The sequence below is a fragment of the Brachyistius frenatus genome, unplaced genomic scaffold, assembly GCF_029030835.1.
Source record: "Brachyistius frenatus isolate BFR_SWC_R1_liver_20210118 unplaced genomic scaffold, ASM2903083v1 Contig_36, whole genome shotgun sequence".
Taxonomy (NCBI): domain Eukaryota; kingdom Metazoa; phylum Chordata; class Actinopteri; family Embiotocidae; genus Brachyistius; species Brachyistius frenatus.
The window spans coordinates 493,167-500,920 of record NW_027210635.1 but is presented as its reverse complement, the minus strand read 5'-3'; the positions used below and the strand labels follow the sequence as shown (position 1 = coordinate 500,920).

The 7,754-nt window shown below is 41.7% G+C and overlaps 1 protein-coding gene across 1 annotated transcript in view; it reads right to left on the bottom strand.

Annotated features, from left to right (window-relative positions):
- Nucleotides 1-7,754, bottom strand: part of LOC138622404 (uncharacterized) — a 134,670-nt gene that overhangs the window by 71,610 nt on the left and 55,306 nt on the right. The gene's annotated exons all lie outside the window — the stretch shown is intronic.

Sequence of the window (7,754 nt, the reverse complement as noted above, 5' to 3'; positions counted from 1 at the left end):
GTCCAGTTAAACACTTTAAACTGTAACTAACTCATTTTTAAGCCTGATGCTATCTATTCAATTTCTCCACTGGTGTTAGGAAATGCATGGAAGCCTCTTATATTCTTTGGTTTAAAATGCTGTGACAGACTTCAGATTTTGTGCGCACATGTAACTGTACACGTTACATCAAAGCTTCTCACTGCAAAGGACCGTCTCTTTGAAGTCAGCTGACTTAGGAACCCTTTGAGATGTCTCATAATCCACCATTAATGACTGTTAGTTCAGCAGAGATAAGAGTATATCTGCTTCAGGCCCTAGGGGGCTTCCTGATGAGTCAATGTGCCACCCAACGGGAGGGCAATAACATTTTATCTCCATTTTATATCTGAAAATGAGGCGACGGAGTTCTGGTGTGTTTAGTCAAACTTCCTGTGTGCTCTTTTTCTTTTGACCCCACATGATGACTTCAGGCATGAGGAGGGGATAATGGCTTCTGATACTCAAGTGGGCATAAATATCACTTTAACAGTATAGTATCGTACAGGGGACCCTATAATAAAATGCAATGCCATGTTCCATGTTGTAGTTCTTTCTCGTGACACAAGACACGCTTCACTTTAGTGGACGGGCGTTTTGCCCTGATGGTGACCTGTACTTTCTGCTTTTTGGACTTGGTCGTTTGTTAGCAAATTAAATTCTGTTGCATTGGCTGTCTGTGCGATAATAGAAAAAGTCAAATTCCACAAATCCCTGTCACAAGGTTGAGAAACTGATTTAGAAAACCTTCTTAGAACAGTGGAGGCTGTTCAAGCAGTGAAATGTTCAGAGCATGTAATGTACAGGTTTCCTATTTAATACAGTTCATTGTCTCGGATCTCTATGCTGTTCTTTTCTCTCTCTGCTCTCCCCTCGCCCCAACCGTTTGAGGCAGCTGGCCTCCCAACTTTGAGTCTGGTTTTGTCAGAGGTTTCTTCCTGTTAAAAGGGAGTTTTGTCCTTCCAGCCACTCACGTGGGAATTGTTGAATTGTTGGGATTCTTTGTGAATTTGTGTTGTAAGGACTTAGTACTCGGTATCCTAAAATAACCGGTTGTGTTGTGATTTGGCACTATGTATGGCAATATTTCAATTAATTTAAAAAGACAAATACCATGTCAAAGTGGAGATGAGCGCAGTATGAGCTGGAGTCAGAGAAGCAGCAGTACCAAGATGAGTTCGGCAGCCGTGACAGTTGTTCAGTTGTGTTACTTTACTATATAGAAAGTCAAGGGATGTTATAGGAAGAGCTAAGCAGAGCACAGATCACAGGAAAGGCAGACATCAAGGCCAATTAGATCTGTGACACACAATGATATCGGTCCAGGCCGCAGGTTGGGAGTGTACTGTGTCTTTGTGACACATGGGGGAGGAGTAATGAGGAGTTGTGTCCGTTCATGAAAGAGGTGCACTGCTGGGAGATTTTGCTCTCTGTTTGAATATGAGAAAGAAGTTCACAGTGAGGCACAAGGTCACTGACAGCCCCGGGGCAACTGTTATCTCCCTATGACAGCAGCCTCATCCAGTGCCTGTGCATGCAAAAACACAAAACACACTGTCTTGGAGTGAGGGAATATGAATGTGATGCTTTATGTGTGGTGCCTGGAGGTTAATGAGATGAGATGATTTGTTGGCAGTGCAGCCAAGGTTTCACAGACACCCTTATTCTAATGGTAGCCTCGTGGAAACGGGTACATGATGGATGTTAATCATTTGAGACCATACGTATGGACACAGAGAGACAGCAAGACACCCCGATGACAGAAAGGGCGCAGACTAATAGTGCAGAGGTTTGGAGCGTAAAAATAACAAAAGGCCAACAGATGTGGATTAAATTCCACGGAGGTTTGTGACCCAAGACAAACCCCCTCAATCAAAAGAATAGGACAGAAAGTCTATTTGAATCATGCGCATGACTCACATTTAGAGCTGCAGCCATTCAGTAGGCTGACACAAGATTTCTGTGAAACAATTGGACTTGATGAGCAATACAAAAAGAACACAAGATTGATTTAACTGTTTTTTTTTGAGGAATTAATGTGCGTTTTAACAAAAGAGGAACAAAGTCAATCAGAAATCAGTTAACTTTTACCAAGAAATTGGCATAAACGTGTTTTTAACGTGTTTTAACTTACAATTCAATTATATTTTCCCACAGTGAAAGCTCCTACCTCTGCGTATTAGTGTCAGTACTGATTTGTGCATCTGTATGATAAATATCATTTGATTTCCAATGCAGGGTTGGGTTATTTGTTACTGCGATACTTTTGACTATTTAGGTGGCTTGTGGCAACAAAAAGTATGACTATGTTCCACTGAACCATCTCCTCCTCTCCTCCGAGAAGTATTGTGACTGACAGGGCACTAACTTCATGCACTGACTGTTGAGTGATGACTGTGAAAACCAAATGTCATTCCAGTTTTTTTGAGCACAAAGCTGAAGTTGTTCCCATTCCAATTATTCCTCTGCCATAACTCTATGATAGAAGACTTGTAAAAGCTTACATGTTAATGATTAACAGAAACAGAATCTGAAAGAGTTTTATTTGATTTGATGAAGTCTTCCCTTCTTTTATACATTTTTCATTAGTTTCATTAGGCTATTTTCTGGACACTTAAAGGTTCAAGGGGAGATTTTTAGTCCACTCTGTCTACACTGCACACAAGCAGTTAACCAGGCGGAGACCAACACTGGGACCCAGTATCACACCAAAGCGTTTAATACCGTTCACTTATGGATACCAAAGATACTAGTGTCACATTTTGCCTCACCTTGTTGTGAAGAGTAGCGTGCCTTAGGTTTAGTGCACCAAAACCCAAGGAAAAGCTCATGGTTTTGGGTTAAATGTGATACAGTTACAATGTGGTTAGGTTTAGGCACCAAAGCTACTGGGTTAGGTTTGGAAAAAGACCATAGTTCAGGTTAAAATAAGTACTTTATGTAAACAATGTGATGTACGCCACGTAAACGTACATTATGTAAGGTAAAAATGCCACTCTATGTAAATAACTTCCTTCAGTCACTTAAAGGGGAATCCGAATTGACTTTTGCGTTTTTCATGCATTCAAACGTCGAGCTCTCGATGAATGTCGGTTGTTTGTTTCTTCCAGCCTCCCCCGACCTCCTCCTTAAGCAGACTTTATCACTCTTTGTTCTGAGTCACATGACCTTCTTGGACTCCGGTGGTGCATTTTCACGCTTAGGCGAGGACATCATGACACTGACACAGTATCTTCTTGGGGAATGACGGGTGTATTACACACACGAGCTGAACAGGCATTGCTTTTTGCTGATATTCTCGTCTGTGATGGAAGCTCTAAATTGTGTTGAGGTTGGATTGTCAGTTACGGTCTGTTTACCTAACAACACAAGACGCATGCTGTGCAAAAAGTAAATTCTGATCCCTTCATCTCCCGCTCCATCTTGTCTGTCGTATGTGAGTGCAGACATCTTCCAGCCTGCTCTTTCTGTCTCCGGTAGTTTTGATCATTTAGTATAGAAAAATACAGTAAAACACGTGGAGGCTTCCTGCTGGCAACAAGTGAAACTGTTTACTAAAGTTTCTGATGTACACACGTCAACGTGCACATAAAGTAAAATAACATAACAGTGGGTGTACTGTAACATGCACATAGGTAGAAACATAGTTTGAAGCTCAGAGCTCTTACTCCGGAGACTTTTCATGTTAACAGTAAGACATTAAACCAAGAAAAGATATTTACCTTGCTGACTTAAGTTTCTTTCCTAGCTCTTTTGGAGGTTATTCTAAATTGCAAGGGAAGTTAGATATTTGGGAATTTAAAATGTCTCAGTTAAAGACAGAAGGAAAAGGCAAACACATGGATTTTAAAGCCTGTATCACTTAGAGGGGAGGAGGCATCTTATCTCCCTCTGTTTTATCTTCTCTTAGGGTGTTCAGAATGGCCTTTTACTGGTGTCACTTCTTTTTAACACACGGCTGACTGTTCAGATCTGGAGACAAGTGACAGCAAGATTGTGCAAGTGCTGGGAAGGAGTGGGTGTGAACAGTTTGTGCATCAGTGGTACACAAGAAATGAGGCACTGCATGCTTCTGGTTTTCAAAGTAAAATTATGACAGGCATACCTCGTCACTTTTATCACAACCTTTAGAGCATCACAGGCACAAAGAAACCGGTTAGGAAGTGTAAAGACATCTTGTACTCTGTCCTTCAGGCCGAACTGACTTTTGTTCTGGTACCACTTGAGCTCCTACATGACAAAGTGAGCATGAATTACTTGAGCGAAGTCAGTTCAAAGAGCATAGGAAAGACGCAGATGTCTCCATGGGGATCACAGCTTCTTACTGCGTGGGTCCAAATTCTCTTCAACCTGCAACCGAAAATATGCAGAACCTTTTTACTTAATAACTGGCTGTGGAAACGTTCACTTGTAGTGATAAACAGCCCACTTTGGAGTTCCCTCATCTCTGCAGAGCATTGTTGTGTCATTTAGCTTCATGTTTTCTTTAAGACAATTGTGATTTTGGCTGAATCGCAGCAGCGGGTCCAACCCGATCAACGCTAAATCCTCTGAAAAAATAAGGACTTAAATGTATTTGAAATCATATTAATTGAACACATACCGTATGCACAAAACAAAGTGCAAGCTCTTATGGCTTAAAGTGTATTTAATACTAATTCAACATCCAGTACTCCTCATCCCCACAATAAGACCACATTTCCCATTAACCCTGTCATGTCTGGTTTTACGGTTGTTCCGTTTTCTCTGGTCAGGCAACATGTGTTTGTTTTGAGGATGAGAACAGGGCTTTGGATGAGAGGAGCAGCTGAAGAGCCTTGCTGACTGTAAATGATGAGTTGTTTTGTTGATAGAGCAAGTTTGGTTTAGGAAGGCTTACTTTATTTGGAAGTCAAATATTGAGGAGATTGCCTAATATTGATTCCTGTTGTTCTGGGTTGTGTACCCTCATGGTTGAGATGCACTTATTGTAAGTCGCTTTGGATAAAAGCGTCAGCTAAATGAAATGTAATGTAATGTAATATTGAATTCATTATTGTGATTGCAAGATGGAGGGACTTACTGTTAAAGTGTTTTCACTAAAAACATCTGCTTGCTGCAGCTGAAAAGGAGGCAGATTAGAACAGTGAGCGTGAACACCCTTACAGAAAAAAACACATGAATTTCACCTGTGCAAAAACTCATGTGACCACATACACGTGATTGTGCACATGTGAAACACGTGGTTTTGGAACATTTTCATGGTGCAATGTGAAGCCCATGAAGATTCCCATGTGTAAACCTGTGCACATATTTTCCCCATGTTATCATATGTTGCACATGTGACCACGTGAGGAAGATATGGGGAACTTGTGTGGCTTTTTTCTGTGAGAGCAAAAACAGTAAAGTTGGGAGGCACAAACCCAAAATAATGAACTGAAAGATACTACAAACCTATAAGCTGAGAGGAACTGCCAAGTTGTTGATAATTCTCTGTGAGTTTGTCACTGTTAGTGACACATTATTGATCCATTGATCATATAAAACTACTGATTAAAGCAACTTTAACCCTTTAAAAACACAGCTATTTTTTTAGGCTTCTGCTCGAAAATTGCAAAAAGAGTATATCTCTGCAACCACAATAAAAAATTATATTAAAAAAATATTTGTAATAATAAAGGGAACACTTGTGAGATTTGTTCAGATGTGTAAATATATGTCCATATTTTAATAATAGTTTAGTCCCTGGCCCCCAATTGGGGGCTTCTAGGGCTTAAAGGGTTAAGGAGTTAAATATAGCCTCATATAGATAGTACTGTCAAAACTATTGTGGTGGTTTGTCGATAAATCCATATATTGTACAAAATTACATCTGTGGATAACACAGCACGAACCAAATGGCCTCCACGACATGAGCTGTCATTCGCGTGTCTCCTCAGTTGTGCTGTCACACCTGGAACGAGACAATAACATAGTGGGCAGATCTGTTTTCTTGTGCTCCCATAATGCAGAGTGTACTGGGTTTGGCACCAAAAAAAAAATAACACGACAGCTTTTGTGGAGCCGATTGAATCCGTGTTTACCGGTAACGGCAGACTTTTATCGTCATGTCCAGAGTGCATGTGGTTTTGTCAGGCGTAGGGGGACGCTGGATGGCAGCCAGGACTGACAGCCTCCTCTCAGCTGATACCACAGCTTTGAGGCTGGAGGGCTGACTCAGATCAATATGCTCTGTGTCGGAGACTCGCTTTTAGCAGCCCCCCCCCCCCCCACCCACCCCTCCGCCCCTGCACACACACACGCACACACACATATGTACAGTATACACACAAGTATGTTACAATAGCATTCATTCATTAAAGCAGGCCTAAGCGCAGTCCGAGCAAACTCATCTCCTGTTTCTGCAGATGTGAGCACGTGTGTGTGTGTGTGTGTGTGTGTGTGTGTGTGTGTGTGTGTGTGTGTGTGTGTGTGTGTGTGTGTGTGTGTGTGTGTGTGTGTGTGTGTGTGTGTGTGTGTGTGTATGTTTACCTGTATATTTACATCACGCCACATCACACCCTCCCTCTCATGCAGGTACTAGCATTCGGTGTCTCCTTTCATGAGGATATTCCGTTTTTATCTCAACCTTCGAGGTCCTCCTCTCCGCTGTCAGATGGGTTTATTTCTGTGCAGTTGTCATGTTGCGGCACAGATTGTGAGCCGTCGTGTGTGTCTGCTCCCTCCAAAGGGAGCCTGATGTCAGTGTGACTTACTTCATCATTGGCTCAAATCAGCATCAAAGCCCCAGCAGACAAGGCTGTTGCAGATGGCTGCTGTGTGCTCCGTTGCCTTGTTTGTCTGAGCGGCCCTGTCAAGTACTTGCTAATTAGGAAGAATGAAGGCCCGTGCTTCCCAGCAGGCTGAACGCTGCCCTGCGCAGCCTTCAATATTTAACCCCCTCCCTTCTCCTCAAACAGCAGATCAGTGAAATAAGATGTTGCTCCTTGTTGCGCACGATGTCCCGAGTACTTTTCTGTCCCTCTGTTTTCACTCGCTCCCCAGTGCACACTCGCACTTTCTCAAAGCACTCCTCAGTGTACATGCTTGCATGCTCTGATACACTCTCTGTATTTGCTAGAAAGAAAAATGATGTAGCGTCTTCAACTGTTTCAAATAGTACTGCAGTGAAAACTGAGCTGGGGAGCTGCTTAGGGACTGGTGAAGAACAGTGATTAGTCCTGCCCTTATAAAGGATGTGCACACACACAAAAGCTAAAAAAAAAAAAAAATCACTTAAGTTTGAACTGACTTTACCCTTAATGTTTAGTGCAGAGCTACATATAAAATGCCAAATAATACTTATAAGGTGTATTTTGATAAATCATTTTTGTGCAGTCAGGTGTGATATTTTTATACATGCTCTAAAAAATATTTGATTGTCTTGTCTTCATTTTTTAACTTCATTTTTATTGTAAAGCACTGTTTTGATACAAGTGCTATAAACTAAATCACGAATCAACTTTCTTAAGACAATTATTTGACATTTGGAAAATTTGCTTATTTGCTTTTATACAAAGGGTTACACGACAGGATCGACACCACTCTCGTGTTGGTACTCTAATATTAGCTTAACATAGCTTAGTCTGGAAACATATAAACAGCTACTGAAAACTCGCCACACCACACTGCGCAGGTCATGTGACGGAGGTAAAGAAGTGCTAAAGTCTGTGAAGCGATGTAGTCTAGGGGGCTTTCACCTCCACCTGTTGGAGCCC